The sequence below is a fragment of the Colobus angolensis genome, unplaced genomic scaffold, assembly GCF_000951035.1.
Source record: "Colobus angolensis palliatus isolate OR3802 unplaced genomic scaffold, Cang.pa_1.0 Scaffold158, whole genome shotgun sequence".
Lineage (NCBI taxonomy): Eukaryota > Metazoa > Chordata > Mammalia > Primates > Cercopithecidae > Colobus > Colobus angolensis.
This window is the reverse complement of record NW_012114688.1, coordinates 8778295-8800974: the sequence shown is the minus strand read 5'-3', so window position 1 is coordinate 8800974 and position 22680 is coordinate 8778295. Positions and strand designations below refer to the sequence as shown.

General features: G+C 34.0%; 1 protein-coding gene across 1 annotated transcript in view; it reads left to right on the top strand.

The window, feature by feature from the left end:
- LRRIQ3 (leucine-rich repeats and IQ motif containing 3) overlaps positions 1 to 22680 on the top strand; it is a 173111-nt gene that overhangs the window by 84663 nt on the left and 65768 nt on the right. The gene's annotated exons all lie outside the window — the stretch shown is intronic.

The window sequence follows — 22680 nt, the reverse complement described above, 5'->3', positions numbered from 1 at the left end:
TAGAAATGTCCTCAACTCCTTAAATCGTGTGAAGTTATTCATTGAATAAAAACATAGGATACAAAAGGCAAATGTGTTCTACTCAAAACTTGTCCCTCATCAGCACTCAGTGCCAACAGTATTAATTTGCTCTAGATGATAGTGTGCATTATGAAATTATAAAGTTCATCTGAAGTATGTTTTGACCCTCTGTGTAGAATATAAAATCACTGGATTTCAGGGCATACCACCTGCTTTTCTATATGCTTTATACAGAGTATGATTTCGGAGTATGATTAGAGAGTATGATATCAGTATATCGATAACCAGTTTGTTGTGTAATTATAACTAATTTGAATATATTGACAACCAATGTATGTGTGTATAAATATATATTATGTATATATATTGTGCTGTGGCAAGCGAATATATATGTGCATGAAATCAAATAAAATACTCATTTTCCAAAGACTTTTTAGTATGTATAAAGTTATATAAAATGTACCATTGTTAGGGTTTTGAAAGTATTTTGAATATTATGAAGTTATTTCCAGATAAATTTATTATAAAGAAGTTTGAAATCTCCCTTGTATTTTTAATAATTCTGCTAACTATATCATTATTAATGTTACTTTTTAAGAACTATTTTTCATAGTTGGTAAATACGTACATTGTCTTATGCATTTTTATTGTTTATAACCACCATTAATAGAATATTAATATGGAAGTTGTCTTCATCTCAATTTCTTAAAGTAAGTAAAATTATTTTAATTGTAAGTTTTATTTTTTGATGAGTACTTTCTTTGTATAAAATTGTCCTTCAATCTTCTGCTGCCTTCATTTATAGTTTCCTGTTCAGCTCACTTAGTTAATATATTGTTCTTTTATTATTATCTTTCATTATTCTTCTTATTTTATTATTTATATGATAATTATGTATTATTATTTTATTCATTATACATTATTTTTATTCACTTGTTATTCTTTTATCTTTTATTATTTTGAGTGGTAAAAATAATAAAAGAATAATATATTGACTAAGTGAGCTACCTGATTTCTTGTGCCTTGGAGTTTGGTTTGTAAGAAACTATAGTGATAATTGATAAATCTAAAGGAACAGTGAAAGGGTTAAGAAGTAGGGAAAGGGGTGGGAGTGAGAAAACATGGACATTTAATACCAAGAGTTCATAGAAAACAAGACAAAACAATAGCAACAACAAAACATGCCATGAGCAAAGCAATACAAAGGATTAGCCAAGGGTAGAATTCAAGTTTCAGTAATTAGATGAAGCAATCAGTATCTGAATCTTCTCCTGTTTGGGGATAAAATGTGCTTGATCTAAAGGATTTAACATTTCCCCATAACTATGGAACCGAAAGTGCAAAGAACCAGAGGAGTAAGTTCAAGCTACATTCACTTAGGAAATACCATGATGCAAAACTAGAGGTTCAAATAAACATCCAGTGTTTATAGAGCAATGACTAACTGTAAATGAGATACAGAACCAGAAGTCAGAAACCATGAGGAATGAATTTGACAAAAGCAGTTGGGTCAGAATAGAAGAAATGGAGGATGTGGAACACTTACTAGGGACGTTATTTTTCCATGGCTTACAGATACTAAAGCATGGTTGTGACTTGTACAGATGAGACTGGCATAAATACAGAACTGTGAGAGTTCAATTAGATCCAATTGTAGGAAAACTTGTATACTATTATGATAGATTTTAGGAAAATCTGAATACTAATATGAAAAAGTTTGCTAGGATGCCTAAAGATATTTAAAATTGGCTTTGGTATCATTGATTCTTTCCCTTGGAGGTTACTGCTGTTCTAAGCAAAATATATGTTCAGGGAGTAATAGCAAACACACCAAAACCCCACAGGGGCTTTGACTTCAAATTCCTTATAAACTTATAGTAAGTAACCTAGACTGGACTGTGCTGTAATTCCTTTATTACCTATACTTTGTTGGCATAAATAGTCTTCTTTCATCTACTTCCTATATTTCAAACATGAATTTTAGAAGGAATACAGTGTGAGAGATAATCACACCCATGGGAGCCAAAAGGAAAGAGATGGGGGCATTTCCCAAAATATTTATGTCAGAGGCAGCCTAGCTCCCCTCCTTTCCTCCGTCATCCCCACTCCCTGTCACATACATCTGAAGCTTCCTTGTGCTGATTTAGTTCCTGTGTTGTAAGGAAGGAGAGAAAGCATCTGTGAAGTAAGAAAGTGATGGCCAGAAACCTTTACTGCTTCAACCATGTGGAAATAAAAGAATCAGTCTATATGTTGTGAATTTCTATCTTTTTTGACAGTCCACTTCCTAGAATAATGATCTAATCTTTTTCTTAGAACTTGAGCAATACCCTTTCTCCTTGAGGCATGAAAATTGGAATTTCACACCCGCTGTCTTAATCTTCTGGAGAGGGTGCCTGATTCTACCTGGTTATCAACAAAGGAGGAAACCTTTCTATAGGGTAACCATATACAAGCTTTCTGAAAGGGATCTCTTACTCAGAACCACTTCTAATGTACTGAATGTTTACATCTTGTACTCTATGGCTTTGTATACCTCCAGAAAACACCTAACATAAAATAACCTGGCTTTCAGCTATACTAAAGTAAGATTTGTTTTATAACTGCTGATTTGCTTGAATTCTAGAATATTTTTGTTGATTTTTGCTTTCCTTCCAAAGATTAACTTTTCCCATAAAAATGACTCATGGAACTATATACATGCTATGTTGAGTGCCATTTTGTAAGATCAAATAAAATTAAATGTTCTCATATACAATTCTCCCTGTGAACCCTTTCCATTAATTATTATTAGATGTATTGTTCTAAAGGTTTAAATATATATTTAAATCTGATGAGCTCTTTGTATTTAAATCTATTACAATTTTAATAAGGGCTCAAAAATATAAACAAAATAACTTTTTAATTATACCACATAGGCCAGCCATGGTGGCTCATGTCTGTAATCTCAGCACTTAGGAGGCCAAGGCGGATAGATTAATGGAGGCCAGGAGTTCAAGACCAGCCTGGCCATACACACACACACACACACACACACACACACACCACATAGATGTGCAAAAATACATTATAGTCAGCAAGATATTAATAGTGTTCGTAGTTAATACAATTTTAGATAATTACTACTTTCTTTCTAAAGGTTTACACATTCTTTCTAAAAATTCAAATATGTTTTACTTACAAAATAAAAATGTTTTTATTGTGAACAAAAAAATTACTTTTTTGACAACATAAATATAGAAATATTGCCTTCAGGTACCTCTGTTTTATATTTTATGCCACATCATCAGTTCTCTTCTTTTTAATTCATCAACTTCATTTACTAAAGCAGTATTAGTTTCATAACAAAGTTGAGAGGGAAGTACAGAGAGTTTCCCTATACCCCACAACTGACATCCTACACCGCAGTGGTCAATTTATTAAATAGATGGACCCGTACTGACCCATCATTATCACAGGAAGTCCGTAGTTTCCACTGCAGTTCACTGTTGGTGTTGTACACTTTATAGGTTTTGACAAATGTATAATTGTATGTGTTTACTATTCTAGTATACAGAATTGTTTCACGGTCCTAAAAGTTCTTTGTACTCTGCCTATCCTTCTTATCTTACCCCTGGCAACCACTGATCCTTTCACTGTCTCCATAGTTTTGCCTTTTCTGAAATGTCATATAGTTGAAATCATACAGTATGTAACCTTTTCAGATTGGCTTCTTTCACTTGGTAATACGTGTTTAAGTCTCCTTTATGCCTTTGCATGTGGCTTTGAGCACACATTTTATTTTTAGCACTGAATATTCCATTGTATGAAAGATCATCCATTCACCTGTTGAAGGACATCTTATTTGCTTGCAAGTTTTGGCAATTATGAATAAAGCTGCTACAAATATTGTACGCAGGTTTTTTTGTGTGGGTATGTTTTTAATTCATTTTGGTAAATATCAAGGAATACAATTGCTGGACTGTCTGACAAGAATGTCATACAAACAGCTGTACCATTTTGCATTCCCATCAGCAATGAGTAAGAGTTCCTATTGCTCCACAAGGCCTCATCAGCTTTTGGTATTGTCAGTGTTTTGGATTTTGGTCATATTAATAGTTAGGTAGTGGTACCTCGTTTTTGCTTTAATTTATATTTCCCTTAATTTCATATGATGTCGAACATTTCATATGCTTACTTGCCATCTATGTATATTCTTTGGTGAGGTGTAATTTTACTATTAGAAAAATGAGATACTTTGTCACCTGTCCTATATAAGAGAGGAAAGAGAAGAATTCACCTTACTCACGACTACTGCATTGCAAAGCATAGAAGTGCATTTATATCACAGTCTATGTAACTGGCTTTCACTAGAGTGATGCAGAACACAGCTGGCAAGTCAGGGTGAGGTTGCTGTAATTTTATACATCAAGAACTAGTCTTACTTGATTGCTTTTAATATTTTACGTCTACTTTAAATTCAGGTAAATATGGAGGGGGAAGGACAGAGGGAGAATAATTAGTTCCATAATATTATAAGCCAAAATATTGAATCTGCTGCTCATCTTCTTTTTTATCTTGTTCAACAGAAAATGATGCTAAGAAAACAGTGAAGGAGTTGATTCTCTATGAGATTTAGGAAATGTGGAACTGGTCACCCTCTTTTATAATATGGAATGTTAAAAATAGTATGTTTAAGTATTTTTATTTTTGGGGTCAATTTATGTCATTGTTTTGTGGAAGAGTGTGTTTCCTTATGCTGGAAAGTAAAATTTTATTATTATTCAGCTTCTGGGATTTGTTCTAGCTTAACTAATGCTAAGAAATGAGCTTTGTAATGACATTCGTACATCTACTCTAAAAATTGTCCTTTGTTATTGTGTAACTCTCATTTTAGGGTTCCACCAGTAATGCAATTTATTTTAAATGGGTATTTACTGAATATTTACAGTATTGCACTGTAGTAAAGCATAAGGCCTAAAAACTTGCAATCAAGCAAGTTCTATGCTGGAACTTGTAGGGGGTGGGAAAGAGCTAGAGAAATCTCACTGGGCAGAGGTTGATTTTGTAAAGAATGGAAATGAGAGAAATACACACATTGAAGTACAGTTTAGTCAGCCACTTGCAACTAAGGGGTCTCGTATAAGAAGTTGGAGTTGTCCTGAGTATTAGGAATTCTGACAAGTAATGGTTTTCAGTGTCTGCTTAGGTAGACTTATAAGATATTTATCAGAAGAATCTATGGGAAAGATACTAGAGCTACCAGAGGCTAAAAATAATTTTAGTCCATCCATTAAAGGTCCAAGGAAGCAATATTGATGGCTTAGAAGGGAGGTTATAGCCCTTTCTGGAGAAACCCAACTTTGACACCATTTATTATACCTAGCTCCATATATGTGGATAAGAAAGGTTTGAAACCAAGTAATTGCAGAATTGGTTTTGAAAAGCAGCAAGTGGATGCTAGATTAATACATAATCTGAGGTAGAAAGATGTGCGAATTGCCAAGGTCAATAGAGAAATCACTGGGGAAATGAGGGAGTTGAACAGAAGGTTTATCTAATACCACAATACGTCCTAGGAAAGGGAAAGAGTAAGAGAAAGGAACTAGGAAATGTTCATGTCTTTGAGATCTCAATCTCAACTCTTTTGGATAAGTAACCAGAAGTGGAATTGCTGAATCATATAGTTCTAATTTTAATTCTTTGAAGAACCTCTATCCTGCTTTTTATAGCTGCTACATCATTTTGCTTTTTCAAAAACAGTACAAAGGAGTTTCAACTTTTTCATATTCTTACCAACACTTGTCTTTTACTATTTTTTTATAATAGCCATCTTAACAGGTATGAGGTAATATCTTATTGCAGTTTTGATTTGCATTTTCCTGATGATTGGTTTAATTGGACATTTTTTATATACTTTTGAGGCATTTCTGTGCCTTCTTTGAAGGAATGTTTATTCAAATTCTTAGGTGATTTTTAAATCAGTTCTTAATGAAAATATTCAACATTATACTTTTATTTACCTCTCAGTGCAGACAATACTGTATCAAATAATTTTGAGAGTAGTAGTTTCATTTTATTATTTTCTAAATATTATTTTCCCTCTTAATCTGAGATAAAACTATGGAGATTTTTTTTTTCTCATCTACTTTGTCCTCTTGATAGTCATCATATGCATTCTCTTACAACCTTGAGAATTTTCATGCCTTTTGACTGGCTTTCCTATAATTGGTCCAATTTCATAAGATTTGTCTTTGTAGCTATTCTGTATAATAGTGGTTCTCAAAGTGTAGTTCAGGGACCACCTTAGGTTCCTGAAATCTTTTTAAAGGATCCACCATACCAATATAGCTTTTATGATAATACTAAAACAGTGTTTTCCTGACTCATTCTCTCATTACTGTATCATGGAGTTTTTCCAGAGCCTACATGACATGATACAATACGAGATTTAATATATAAAAAGATATGAAAATCTGGGTTATCTATTAAGCCAGATACTACATCTATTCTTAAAAATATAGACCAATCCCACTCTTAACAGTGATATTTTATAATATAGTTTGATTTTATAATGTGTAATTTCATGAAAATAAAATGGATTTCTTATTGTTATTTTACATAAATTAATACATACTTTAAACATTTTACGCTTTTAATTTCTAATATGGTAAATATTGAAAGAATATAATACACATAACAAAAGATTTTAGGGATCTCATAATTTTGCAGCAAATAAAGGAGTCCTGTGACCAAAAAGTTTGAGAACCTCTGCTAAACATCTCCATCAGATATAATTTTTATCATTTCCTTTTAAATATAACTATATTATGATAAAGTAACACTTAGATTAGGAATGTTTTGGATAAACTTAAAAGTTGGCAGTAATGACCTAAATGTATTTTTACATTTTTTATTTACTGTGCTCCCATGTGACCATGGTGTAGTTATATATGACTATGAATTTGGAGTACAAAAGTGCCCAATATTGAATATGTTGTCTACATAAAAAAGCATTCTTACTCATTAGTTAGAATTCCTGTGCATAATGTAAGTTGCTTCTGAGATTTATTTAGACATAATATATTTAACAAGTTTCCTTCCCAATATCTTAGATATAATAGTTCACAATACATATACCTTTAAATAACTTCACTAATGTTACATTTTTAAAGACAAAATTTTGTCATACATGTCATGGATACGTATGTAGAGACATGAGTAAAAATTTACATGAACAGTTCTATGAGAGAAATAATAAAGGAAGAAAATACAGTAGTTAGAATTGGGAGTAATCATCCCTAATAGTGACTTAAAGAAAACAACTTTTCTTTCACGTAAAAATCAAGGTATAGATGATGCACTGTCTATATCTTAATTTTTATGTGAGAGAAATAACAAGTCTGCATCATAATGTTCTCAGAGTTCTTCACTCCTTTTATCCTGTTGCTCCACCGTACAAGGCCTCTGTTTTGCAGGTCATCTCGTGGTCCACAATAGTTTCACCAGATCCACTCATTATGCTTTCATTCTAACCAGCCAGAAAGAAGAGGAAATGAAGAAGAGGGCATAACGATTGTGTTTACTTTTGGGAAGTTCCTGGGAGCTTCCATGCAACACTCTGTTTGTATCTGGTAGGCCACAAATTGGGCATACGGCTACAAGAGGCTAAGAAATATAGTCTCATTCAGACCATCCAAATGCCCAGCTAAAACATGGGTTTCTTTTATTGTAGAATAAGACTGGAATGACTATTGAAGCACAATTTTAAACATTTGCATGTACCCTTTCCAAAACAGAACACGAAGCCTCTACCAAAGAGAGCAAACCTAAAAGCTTATGTCACTGTAATAGCAAAAATTCCATCATTTCTCATGGCAGTAAGTGATGTTTGCTCTCTAATATCTATCATATCTCTCTTCCTCTGTAATAGCATCCCCAAATTTTAGCTGTCTGGATTAATTTGCGTTTCGTAGCTTCTCTAGAAATTAAATATTGCCATGTATATTAGTTTTCTATTACTACAAATTTGGTGGCTTAAAACAAGATACATTTATTCCTTTATAGTTCTAGAAGACTAAAATTGGCTTTACTTGGCTAAATCAAAGTGTTTACATGGCTGATGTTTTTCAAAGTCTCCAGGGCGGAATCTGTTTCCTTGCCTAGTCTAGTTTCTGGAAGCTGCCTATATTCTGTGGCTTATATTCCCTACCTCACATCATCCTAACCTCTTGCTTCTGTCATTTCATCTCTTACATCCTCCCTAATGTCCTGCCTCCCTCTTATAAAGACACTTATTATTTTATCAGGCACACCACAATAATCAACTCATCTCAACATCCTTAATCACACCTGCAAAGATGTTTTTGCCTACAAAATGTTATGAATTGAATGTGTCCGTTCAAAATTCATATGTTGAAATTCTAATCTCGTGTGGCTGTATTTGGAGATGGGGACTCTAAAGAAGTAATTAAGGTTAAATGAGGTCATAAGGATGGGGCCCTAATCTGAAAGGATTAAGAATCTCCTCCTACCCCCACCCTATGTGCACACACTGAGGAAAGACCATATCGAGACATAGGGAGAAGGCTGTTATCTGCAAGCCAGTAACAGCCCTCATCAGAAGCTGAATCAGCTGGAACCTTTACCTTGGACTTCAAACTCCCAGACCTGTGAGAAAAAAAAAGACTATGTTTTAAACCATTGAGTCTATGGTATTTTATGGAAGCCCTACCCAACTAATACATAAGGTGACATTCACAGGGTTCAGGGGATTAGGACATAGATGATTTGGCAGCCCTATTCAGCTCACCGTACCATGTCATAAATGGAAGTATTTGGCAGATTCTGAAAAATGTTCCCAAAAGACAGTTGGCAATGGATTTTGTCTCTTCTTTCTGCTTTCCTTCATCCTGTGGCTTGGAACTTCGTTTTAGACCATGAGAGTGAAAGCCACATATGAGTGGAAACCTGGAAGTATCCTAGATTACAGAAAATTGCAGAGTTTTCATACCAGTCATGATCTTCTTACATTCAGATATTCATGTGAGATGGAAGTACTCCTATATTGAATAAGTCACTACTTGCAGCTAAACTTAATTCCAATTGTTATACTGGTAGATGTTCAGTCTGCTTCACTAAGACAAGATATAATAACTCACAGTCTAGCAACCTATAGCTAAAATATAAAATATTCACCTTCTACATACCTAGCATATAAAGTGGCATAGAAACAGCATACTTATTATAAAACTCTAATTTGGAAAAGGGAATCACAGTTGTTTCTGCCCCCATAGCAGTTACCAAATCAGTCTGATAGGAATAGTAAACACTTTCTTCTCTTGAAATAAACACATCTGGAAAATCTCCCATATTTTCCCTGTGAAAACATCTTACCTGTTTATTCATATTTATGGCAACATCAGAAGTAGGTATTAGAGAATTTGTTCCTCCTGAGTGTTGGAGTTTCATAGTCTTAATAGATTTGGAGGCCTGTGGGTTGCTGTAGAGATTGAAAAACCACAGGTATTTTTAGGACAGATTTTTTTTTTTTGGTAATGCATTTCCTTCAAAAACTTAGTATGCTTCTGATTTATTTGATGTCAGTAGTTTCTATGGTAAGTAGAAAGTAAGCAGAAAGATCTTATTTAGACATTGTTTATAATCCTGAAGCTTCTGGTCTTTCACTTACTAATTTTTTTCTCTATTCATTTTCCTGCCTTCCAAATTAATGATAGCGACCATAGGTGAACTTTCTGAAACAATGGGTGTTGGAGGGAAGGCAAAATTCTTAATCTCATCTTTCCTGCAGACATTTACACCTTTGTGTGTAAGTCTTAGTTCTACTTTGAAGTCCCCTATTGTAACCGCTTCAATTTGAGGAACAAAGATGTTGGTTTTTTCATCTACATGAGGCCCAGAATCACTAGAATCTCAGTAAACTTAACCTGCAGACTGCAAAGAGTACCTGCCTTATCAAAATTTTTATTCTGTTTCCATCTCTTATTTCAGGCTGGCTGGATATAACCCAGATTTTTTTTCTCTCAAAAGACTTAAATAAAAGGTACTAGTAACATTTAACACACAGTCAAATACGGTATTTGTTTGACAATTTCTGTAACAGAACACACTCAGTTAGCATGTAGCCTGCTTTCCAAAGTGAAAATATTTTGAAGCCATAAAAACAAGGGTCACCAGCTCTTCAGCCTGTGATATCTTGAGTCCTTACCCAATCTCTCTTAATAAGGTAGTGTTAGATGCTTTATATTTCTTTTATCTATACCATCCCACTTCCAACTACATATTGCTATCAGTTTAAATTGGATTCAGCTATGTGTAATAAAGATCTAAAATGATACTAATATGTTTGTTCACCTCTCATGTAAAACTCCAAAGGTATACAGTCTAGGACTGATATTATGGAACTATTTCACTCAGTACTTAGTGACTGACTGTTTTTGTCTCCTGCTTTTCTGCACATGACCTCCAGTCAAATGGTACCTCATGACCCAAAATGACTGCGCTTACTCCACCCATCACATGCACACTCCAGCCATCAAGAAAGAGGATGAGATAGAAAATAAAAGTGTGAGGGAACTTGTAGCTGTGTTTTAAGTAAGGTTTCTAAATGATGCCACACAATATATCTTTAGTCAGATTTTGGTTATATCATAACATTCAGCTGCAAGGAAGGCTGAAATACGTAGGCATTATCTTAAGCAGAAATGTGCCCAGACAAAAGTCAGAGATTCTGTTATGAAAATGAAGGAAAACCAATATTGAAGAAAAAATATAAGTCTTTGCTGCAGAGTAGCTATGGAAAGCAATTGTCAAGGCAAATAGAAAATAATCAAGAAGTAAAGAAAGTATTTAATGGAGATACAATATTATAATAAAATATTATAAAATAAAATAGATACTTTCAACTTGAATTATTAAGACATTTATTTACTTGAGACAGTTAAAGCAAAGTTAAGTTGCACTGATGTCAAAGATCTTGCAATAGGATGTTTGTTACTTTTTATGGTTCTTCTTTTCTATTCTATGAATTTCACTTTTGTTTTCCTCCTTGATGCTTTCTGAAATTTTTTTCACTACCCTTCCAGTTCACTAATTTTCTTGTTAGCTATGTTTAATCAGTAAGTTTTAATTTTTTGTTCTTTTCCTGCAGGTATATCAAAATTGCTCATTCTTTATTGAAAAATAGTAATCAGAGTAACTCTCTAGTCTTTTGTCTGTTCATGTTCATTTGATACCTCAATGTATCTTGTGTACTGTGTCTTGTGTACTGCTCATTGTATTTGAAATATCAGTTGTGAAAATTTTGGGCCTTAGAATGAAGGTACTTTCCTCCAGATATTGTTTCCATTTTCTACCACTAGAAACTGTGAATCACCACCAATGTTTGACCGTGTTACAATTTAAACCTTGAGAGTTTATGGATTATTCAGATATCATTTTAATTTAGAGTCTGTTTTATTACATGTTTACTTGTATTATGCTGTAGCTGTGTGAGTTTCCAGCTCACTATGAACAAGATCTTCTACTTTGGTGAACATAGGATTGGATTTTTGATTCCTAATCTCCTTGAGCCACCAAAGTTATAGTTTAGTTTCTTCCTGAACTTCAAATATTATCCGAACAAAAGCATCTTTGAGGACTTACCGCTGGGGGATCTTGCCTTCTCTTAAATTTTGACCTGATAAGTCCTAGCTTTCTTGATAGCTCTTTCCTAATTTTCAAAAGACTTTTAAATTTCTTTTATTTTAATTTATGTATTTACTTATTCTTTTTGAGATAGTGTCTCCCTCTGTCTGTTGCCCAGGCTGGAATGAAGTAGCACATTCATGGCTCACTCCAGTCTTGACCTCCTGGACTCAAGCAGTCCTTCGACTTCAACCTCTCTAGTAGCTGGGAATACAGGCACATTCCCCCACACCCAGCTAAGTTTTATTATTATTATTATTATTATTTTTTAGAGACAAAGTTGTTGCCCAGGCTGGTCTTGAAATTCTAGGCTCAAGCAATCCTCCTACATTGGCCTTTCAAAGTGCTGGGATTACAGATGTGAGCCACCATGCCTGGCCTAAATAAATCTTTCATAGGGCTTTTTGAAACTTGAGAATTAGTCCGAATTTAATCCAATTTAAACCAATCCTGGTTATGGATGTCTCTGCTCTCCAAATTTTATTTCCATTACTAAGTATTTCTGGTGCAGTCTTCTTTTGACCTGATAATCATTCTCTCATTTTAGCTGTATTTTAAATACTAAATCTGATGCACTTTGTGTTGATTTTATAATTTATTTTTAAGTTTTAAAGTTCTCTAATTTTATAATTTATTTTTAAGTTTTAAAGTTCTCTCATAATTTTCTCATCTTCCTAGCACTTCCATGAACAGTATATGTTGTACATTACTTCCCAAGATTTGAGGGAATATAAGCCTACTAATTGTCAAGATGTTTTCTTTCTACAGGCAAATTCTAAAAGCATTTATATCATTAAAAAAAAAAAAAAACCGTTTTGTAGGCTTCTTCTTCTATTCTGACTAGTCCATCTTGAATCCTGATTTATTATAATTCTGTAGATGCCACCAAATAATTTATATTTGGATCCCCAAAGAGAGAAAATGCATAAGATCCTATTACCAAGTTTAAATGAAAGAAAGTTCTGGAAGTGCTATAGCTAGTAATTAATGACAAATATGTTATTTTCTGCATTTTAGTTATTTTGAGCTTCAGTTTTATCAAACAGTAAAAACAGTAAAATTCAAATTTACTTGGCTTCTTTTTACATTCTTGAGTTACCATTAGAAATACTAAAAAAGTGGTATAGTTTTGAAAATGTGAATCCTAAATTGCCTGAAAATTTTTAATAATTTTCTCAGCTCTCTTGCTATTATGTTAATTATTTTTAGTATCTCACATTTTTGACATTTTGTTATAATTTTGACAAACACTACTGAAGCTACATTGCCAACTTTACAATTTATAACAACACCTTTACTGAGATATAATTCACATACCATAAAATAAAACATTTTTAAGTGTTCACTCCAGTGGTTTTTAGTATATTCACAAATTTGTTAAACTATCATCACTAATTTAATAAAATTTTTGTTACTCCCCAAAAGACATCCCATACCCATTAGAAATTCTCCCTACAGCTCCTGGGAACATTAACCTATTTTCTGTATCCATGAATTTGTCTATTCTTGGCATTTAATATAAGTGGAATCATGCATATATGTTATTTTGTGTCTGGCTGCTTTCACTGAGTATAATGTTTTCAAGCGTCATCCATGTTGAAACACGTTTTTTTGCTGCCCAAATCTCATGTCAAACATGTTGTAACATTTATCAGTAATTCATTTATTTTTATGGTTGAATAATATTCCATTTTATGGATAGGCCACATTTTGTTTTTCCATTCATTCATTGAGTTTCTTCTAATTCATGGGTATTTTTAATAATGCTACTCTAAACATCCATGTACAAATTTCTGAATGAATATATGCTTTTAGTTTTCTTGGGTATACACCTAATAGTGAAATTACTGGATGATATGATAGTTCTACACTTGACTCTTTGAGAAATTGCCCAACAGTTTTCCATAGCAGTTGTATCATTTTGCATTCACATGATAAATGCAGGAGAGTTATAATTTCTCCAAAACCTTACCAATACTTGTTATTTTATGTCTTTATGATTATAACTGTTTACTGGATACAAAGTAATCTCATGGTGGTTTTAATTTGCATTCCCCTAGCAATTGATGATGCCAGCATCTTTTTGTGTATTTATTGTCCCTTTGTATATCTTCTATGGAGAACTATTTAAATCCTTTGATCATTTTATAGTAGGTTATCTTTTTATTATTGAGTTGTAAGAATTCTTTACATATTCTTGATACAAATCTTTTATCACGTATATAATTTGTAAGTTATTTTCTCATTATGTGGGTTGTCTTTTCACTTTCTCAATGGTTTTCTTTAAATCCCAGATGCTTTTAATTTTGGTAAACTTCCATTTATATTTTTTTGTTGATGGCTTTATTTTTTGTGTCATATATAAGAAACCATTCTTTTAGTTGAGGCCTCAGATATTTTTTTTCTATGTTTTCTGCTAAGAGTTTATAGTATTAGCTCTTATATTTAGATCTGTAATCTATCATGAGCTAATTTTCATATGGTGTAAGGTAAAAGTTTGACTTTGTTATCTTACATGTAGATATCCAGTTGTCCCAGTATCATTTGTTGAGAAAAATTTCTTGTCTCTATTGAATTATCTTGGTACTCTTGTCAGAATTCAATTGACTATATTCAAGGATTTATTCCTGGATTCTAAGTTCTATTTTATGGATATGTATGTCTGTATATATAATTTTGGCATTGAATATTTATATTGTTTAAAAGGTATACTACTACTGAAGGACAAAAAAATCTTAACAATCTTCAATAGTATAGTTTGTGATTGTCTTTTGCTTAGGATTTAAACCTATTATCATAAAATGTAAGTGTTTTATGTCATTATAATAAATTTCAGAAATTAACATGCAAAAAATTCCTTCCATGTGTATGAATGTTGTGTTATTTTCTCTGAAATAATTTATGAAATGTTTATAATTTTTAGACTCATAATGGATAGAAATCTGTGTGGAGAGTTAGTTTCTGAGAGTTGACATATGGAAAGAATATTCAAATACCTGAAATACCTAAGAGACAATTTTTTTGTTTGTTTGTTTATTTTTTGACAGAGTCTCACTCTATTGCCCAGGCTGGAGTTCAGCGGGGCAATTTCAGCTCACTGAAACTTCTGCCGCCTGGGTTCAAGCGATTCTTCTGCCTCAGCCTCGCAAGTAGCTGGGACTACAGGCGCCTGCCATCACACCCAGCTAATTTTTGTGTTTTTAGTAGAGACAGGGTTTCACCATATTGGCCAGGCTGGTCTCGAACTCCTGACCTTGTGATCCACCTGCCTCAGCCTCGCAAAGTGCTGAGATTACAGCTGTGAGCCAGAGCCCCTGGCCTGATGATTTTTTTTACCTATAGAAATACTGATTTATTCCACTGTTAGGCCACGTAGTATAATGCAAATATGATGGTCTTTATAATTAAAAAATCAGTTTTGCTTATATACTTAAAGGTCAGTAGATATATACTCACACAAATTTATAGATATGTGTCAATACAGATATCAACACAGATTGTTTTTACATGAGTACTAAAGCTTAGCTAAAAATCTCACATTCTATGCTCTTAGGTACTTTTTTACCTCAACATGCGATGGGATAATTAAAAAGAGTGGATTTTTTTTTTTTTTTTTTTATGAAATAGCGTTTTAGATGAGGTAATAGAAGAACACAGATGACATAGAGACCAATACATCTATATAATTAAGCACCAGCTCTGTGGTGGATCACTTAAAAAAAATGAAAGCAAAAAAGTTAAAAAAAAAAAAGATTAAATTTTAAATAATACTATTCAAGGCCGGGTGCGGTGGCTCAAGCCTGTAATCCCAGCACTTTGGGAATCCGAGACGGGCGGATCACAAGGTCAGGAGATCGAGACCATCCTGGCTAACATGGTGAAACCCCGTCTCTACTAAAAACTACAAAAACTAGCCGGGCGAGGTGGCGGCGCCTGTAGTCCCAGCTACCCGGGAGGCTGAGGCAGGAGAATGGCAATGGCGTGAACCCGGGAGGCGGAGCTTGCAGTGAGCTGAGATCCGGCCACAGCACTCCAGCCTGGGTGACAGAGCGAGACTCCGTCTCAAAAAAAAAAAAAATAATAATAATAATAATAATAATACTCAAAGGAACAGATGAAGGAAAATCCTAACTAAGAAAACTATATGGTCAAAGCTGTGGAAATGAGAATTAGCTTGGCAAGTGTGTTAATGGAAAGTAAATTATCTTAAACATAGAGATGTATGAGACAAAATATGGAAACAAGAGGATAGGGCTGTTAATGAGCATTTTAATTTCACGTGAGCACTCAAAATGATTATTTGGCAATAAAAAGTCTATCTCTATATATTTTAATATCATATGTGCAGTTACATGCGTAATATTTATCAAAATACTTGAAGTAAACAAGTTATATTTATTATTTAATCTTTCGTATAAGCAATCAAATGTTAGGATTGCTATTTAATTGTAATTAAGATATAAAGGAAAGAGTAAAGAGTAAACTCTTACACCTATCAGCCTAAAGTTTTGTAGGTGGTGAAATGTTACAGATGACAAGAAAGTGTAGAAAAATTTCTGGAGTGTAGATAAAAAAGTATAATAGGATTATAGATTACAGTAGTTTATGGGTGTTTTGGCTTACCGTTTTATTGTTTTTTGTTGTCTCTTCACCATTTTTGTTATTCTTTTGTCCGTTATTACTTGTTTGCCTCATGTTTTCCTAATGTAAATTAAGTATTATTTACTCATTCACATCTGCCTAACTCATGTTCCCAGTTTCTTTAAGATGCTTTCCAACAAGCTCAATCTTTTGATAACTTCTAGAGCTTTTAGCCTATTACCCATATTAAAACTTAAACATATACTTTATCTTGAGATTCACAGGTGATGGATATTAATTAAAACACAACAGGTTAAACTAAGGAAGAATTTGGACTGGGCTAGTATGACAGTACAGGAGACAGAATGTTTATAGCACTAGGAATTAGAAAAGGAGAGTCAGTCTGGTATCCAGCGAGTACTGTAAGCTCTATTTGTTGTCCACATGGCAAGAAACAGTTGAGCAACTGGCATGAAATGTTTAGCAACATTGAAATTGGACCAGGTTAAGATTAAAAGTTGGTTAATGGAATCTGTCATCAGGTATCAAATCTCAGACACCATGCTGAAGTATTGTCTGAAGAAGAAAACTTGGACTAAAGACTGGATTGCTGGAATAGAGGCTTGGGAAATGGCTCAAGGCAGATACCAGGTTTGAAGAAACTGGGAAACATTACAAAGGCAGAAAAGGGTGATGAAGTCTCAAAATGAGGTAAAAACCTAACTACCAGCATTATATGTTAGGCTGTTCACAAAGTTAAATTTACAAAGAGTTCTAAATTTTGGTGTGAAGAGACTTAAATAGCTCCTGTCACAAGCACTAGAACTGGAAAGAGAGTGGGGTCTCTGTTTGTTGATTTAGTAGCTCCAAAGGATGAAGAGGGTGATTACAAAGATGGAGCATTATTTCTACCAGCAGTTTTTCTCTACAAGCAAACCATGGCTACATAGTGTGAGAGATTCCATTGTTACAATTGTGTGTTAGAATTAACTGTTTGATCTTAGTGCCTATGAATCAATCAGGCATTTATTTAGAGCAAAGTCTTCTTTTTTATAGATAGGTCTGACATTAAAAAGCATCACTATATGTCCTTCTCCACTTCACCTCCATTCCAGCACACTGCCTACATTCTACAATTATACTATCTTAAAGTAGGCACTAAAAAGCCTTTGTTCATTTGCTTCAAGTTAAATTCTGGGCTCCCAGGCTAAAACCTCCTTCCTGGAAACTCCTTCAATTTATTTAAGAATAATTTATTCCAAGATTGTACCTCTTTATCTTTTCCGTCTTCACTTCAACTTGCAATGGTAAATAAAATAACATAGTCTCTGATGTCATCCAGAACAAAGATTCATTCTCTTTTAGTAAAGTTCACTTTTAGTATTAGGGGAAATTAGGTTTAATTTGTGTATGTCTCTATTTAAATTTATATTCTACCTCCTTTTCAGGTGACTATTCTATATGAATGGTTTTACACTAAGAATATTAGCCATTTTATGGCAGGTTGTGTTTTGTTTTTGCCACCCTGTACCTAGCACAGTGATATGAACATAGGATGCACTCAAAAAATATTTGTTTATTTATTTAAAATAGTATCTGTTGCATTTAAAACATATAATCCAAATTCTATTTATATTGTTTTGAGTTACAACTTACAAATCACATAATCATTTCCATATATTTTGTGAAAACATTATTCTGCTGCCCTACTATAAAATAATAGCCAACAGAATCTACTTATCATTGTGATATTTGTATGTGGGTGGGAAGATTGAAGGAAATCATTGAAAGAGAATATATTAAAATTATAAGATGCAAGTCAAAGAATAAAACATAAAGTTATGAGCTATAGAAATAAAACCGATATTCTTGGCAATCCTGTTATACTAGAACTTGGAATACCCTTCAAAGATAGATAAAGTAAGGGGGTTACCAGTACTGTGGTCATTATAATGAAATTCATTATTCTGGAAATTCTATAGGCTGATGATATTAACAGACAAAAAATAAATCACATAGATAAATTAATGAACAGTAGATTCTTAAGGATTATTAAAGAAAATTAAAATGTTTTGGTGGACAAACAACTTTTTATAGCATGTTTCTTTTTACTACTGTTAGAGGTAAAATCTGCCTCAGTATGCCAAATCATTTTCCACTTAATTCTTAGAATTCTGATATAATCTTTAAAATACTACTGCAGAGACAGCATTGGAGTTTTACATAAGATCTCTGCACTTTTTGTCTTTCTGTGGGAAATAAATATATATTATCAACTGCTAAATATTTGTCAGAAATGCATAGGCTCATTTCACAAGAAAAATATTTGTGGACAGTAGAGATAAAAGAAAATAATTAAAAAGTGTGCCTTTCCTTTTGAATTTTAACTGTTGAGCTCATTGAAATGTGAAAATTCACATGTTTAGGTTTCTTGCTATCATTTGGAGAGCCATGATTATTAGAATTCATGAGCACCTAAAAGCAAATCTTGAGTGCACTGTCCTCCAGGCAAAATGTAATGTTTGCTGATTATTGTTAACTAGTGGTACACCTCAAGAGTTTAACTGTATTTTTTCCCATCTTTAAACTTTATTCCTGTATTTTTCTTCAGGATAAAAAAAAATTATGGGTCAATTTTCACTGAAGTGGGCTGGATGTGTGTATTCATCTCTCATCAGTGCCAAAAGGAATTATGCACATCATTCATTGGACAACAGGATGAAAACTGGTCTCTGATTGGACACTAGGGATATCAGCTGTACACACAAGATAAGTGTAAAGTTGAAAAGAGAAATACACTTAGTAATTCACTCAAGCTAACATTTATTAACAATTTAAAACTAGCATTAAAATGTTCATGATATTATTTCCTTCCCCATATAAGAAAGCTAACATTACAATTCTTAAATTGAATGAAACATATCATCATAAAAATTGCTTTGCAGAGACTGCTAATGCAAATCTTTTAAGCTGTTATCCTTTTCTAATGAAAAAGATAATAAGATCAATAAAAGCACCATTCTTTACCACTTACTTAGAATGAATTTTTATTTATTCAGTGTAAGAGGGATTGGCTGTTTCAATGTATTTCAATATTGGTCTAAGCTTTAAATGACAAAGATTTGTGTTTTATGACTTATCCATACATAAACAGCACTGAATTTTCTCGAAACTTATTTAGGCAGCATGACTTGGAATGAAAATATTAACTATTGAATCACACTGATGCTCTCTTGTCTACTTAAGATAGTTTTTTAGATACTCCATATAAGCATGGGTTTTGCTGACAAAATTCACCTACAAAGCCCAGAGAGACTCATAGTCACTTGCAGGCATTTCTTTATATTAAGGCTTTTAAAAAATAAAATATACAAGATTCTGACAACACTTGCCTTAATTGCTTAAGAACTTAAAATAGACCTGTTTGTAGAAATAGTTTGCCAACTACAGTTTTGAGTCACCTTATCCAGTCCCTGGAATATTGGAGTCTTGTAAATAATTAACATTTGGGCAGTGGCTGAAATATTTTTGATCAGAGCAGTAGGCATAATGTTGTTAAGGAAGCTGTGCTGAATACGATGTGAAGTGAAACAGACTAAGATTTGTACTGAGGCTGTAGAATTTTCAGGCTGCCTATCTTGGGTGAGTGATAGCAGTTTACTGAGTCTCAGTAGAAATATATGTACATACATACGCACATGTGTGTGCGTGTGTGTGTGTTTATTCTCTGTCCTTATTACATAGTCCATCATTGGATAAAAAGAGTCCCTGAAGTTTTAGAGATATATGTGGCATTTGGCAGAGAAGAAACATAACTGTATTGCATTTGAAACAGTCATTTTAGGCTTCAGTATTTTAATAAAACTTACGTGAAGTAACACTTAAGAAATATTCTGATGGGGCTAAAACTTCAATTTTAGAATATATTATTCAACTAATTGTTATTGAGTCAATTTCATAATTTATCAATAAGTGTTTACAAAGTATATGCATGTATATTGTAATATACCTTACTTTAGAAATATGATTATATATAGCTACTTCGAGACATTTTTCTCATGAAAAAATATAAATTCCTCCTCAGATTCAAACTCCAACTTAAAACATATAAATTCTAAATTGCTGGATTACTTAAGCTGTTTAGGTAAAATAAGATCAAACTAATCAGTAATAAAATATTGACAAGTCCCCATTTGTGTTTTTTTCTAAATCTTTCATAAATGTAGACATTGTTCAAATATAATTAGAAATATATACTCTTGAGCTATTGTTAAGGAAAAAGGATTTCCCCCTTGAAAATTGTTTTTTTGCCCATCATTAAATTTTATATGACCCTATGAACTTTTCAGAATTGTAAATTACTTAAGCAGTATAAACTCATATTACTTATATACGTATGTCTCATTCATTTAAAATGATTAGATTTACAAATTGAAAATATTATCATAACTAATTGACCTAAAACATGAGGTGTAATAAAATGCAGATCTGGTGCGAGCAAGATGGCCGAATAGGAACAGCTCCAGCCTCCAGCTCCCAGTGCGAGCGACACAGAAGATGGGTGATTTCTGCATTTTCAACTGAGGTACTGGATTCATCTCACTGGGGAGTGCCAGACAATGGGTGCTGGTCAGCTGGTGCAGCCCCACCAGCGAGAGCTGAAGCAGGGCGAGGCATCGCCTCACCTGGGAAGTGCAAGGGGGAAGGGAATCCCTATAGAAACTGAGACACACAACACTTGGAAAATCGGGTAACTCCCACTCTAATACTGTGCTTTACCAAGGGTCTTAGCAAATGGCACACCAGGAGATTATATCCCACACCTTGCCAGGAGGGTCCCACGCCCACGGAGCCTCCCTCATTGCTAGCACAGCAGTCTGAGATCTAACTGCAAGGCAGCAGCAAGACTAGGGGAGAGGCATCCGTCATTGTTGAGACTTAAGTAGGTAAACAAAGTAGGAAGCTCCAACTGGGTGGAGCCCATCACAGCTCAAGGAGACCTGCCTGTCTCTGTGGACTCCACCTCTGGGGAGAGGGCATAGCAAAAAAAAAAAAAAGCAGAAACCTCTGCAGATGTTAATGACCCTCTCTGACAGCTTTGAAGAGAGCAGTGGATCTCCTAGCACAGAGGTTGAGATCTGAGAACAGACAGTCTGCCTACTCAAGAGGATCCCTGACCCCTGAGTAGCCTAACTGGGGGACATCTCCCCCACTAGGTGCAGACCGGCACCTCACACCTCACACGGCGGGATACACCCCGAGACGAAGCTTCCAGAGCAAGAATCAGACAGCAGCATTCACTGTACAGCAATATTCTATCTTCTGCAGCCTCCACTGCTGATACCCAGGCAAACAGGATCTGGAGTGAACCTCAAGCAATCTCCAACAGACCTACAGCTGAGGGTCCTGACTGTTAGAAGGAAAACTAGCAAACAGAAAGGACTCCCACACCAAAACCCCATCATTACATCACCAGCATCAAAGATCAAAGGCAGATAAAACCACAAAGATGGGGAAAAAGCAGGGCAGAAGGCTGGAAATTCAAAAAATTCAAAAAATCAGAATGCATATCCCCCTCCAAAGGAATGCAGCTCATCACCAGCAACAGATCAAAGCTGGATGGAGAATGACTTTGATGAGCTGAGAGAAGGCTTCATTCAATCAAACTTCTCAGAGCTAGAGGAGGAACTACGTATCCAGCACAAAGAAACTAAAAATCTTGAAAAAAGAATGTAAGAATCTGTAACTAGAATAATCAATGCAGAGAAGGCCATAAACGAACTGACAGAATAAAAACCATGACACGAGAAATACGTGACAAATGCACAAGCTTCAGTAACCGAATCGATCAACTATAAGAAAGAGTATCAGCGATTGAGGATCAAATGAATGAAATGAAGTGAGAAGAGAAGTCTAGAGAAAAAAAAGGAAAAAGAAATGAACAAAGCCTTGAAGAAATATGGCATTATGTGAAAAGAACAAATCTACGTCTGATTGGTGTGTCTGAAAGTGAGGGGGAAAATGGAACCAAGTTGGAAAACACTCTTCAGGATATCATCCAGGAGAACTTTCTCAACTGAGTAAGGCAGGCCAACATTCAAATTCAGGAAATACAAGGAATGCCACAAAGATACTCCTCGAGAAGAGCAACTCCAAAACACATAAATGTCAGATTCAGCAAAGTTGAAATGAAGGAAAAAATGTTAAGGGCAGCCAGAGAGAAAGGTCGGCTTACCCACAAAGGGAAGCTGATCAGACTAACAGCAGATCTCTCAGCAGAAACTCTACAAGCCAGAAGAGAGTGGAGGCCAATATTCAACATTCTTAAAGAAAAGAATTTTCAACCCAGAATTTCATATCCAGCCAAACTAAGTTTCATCAGTGAAGGAGAAA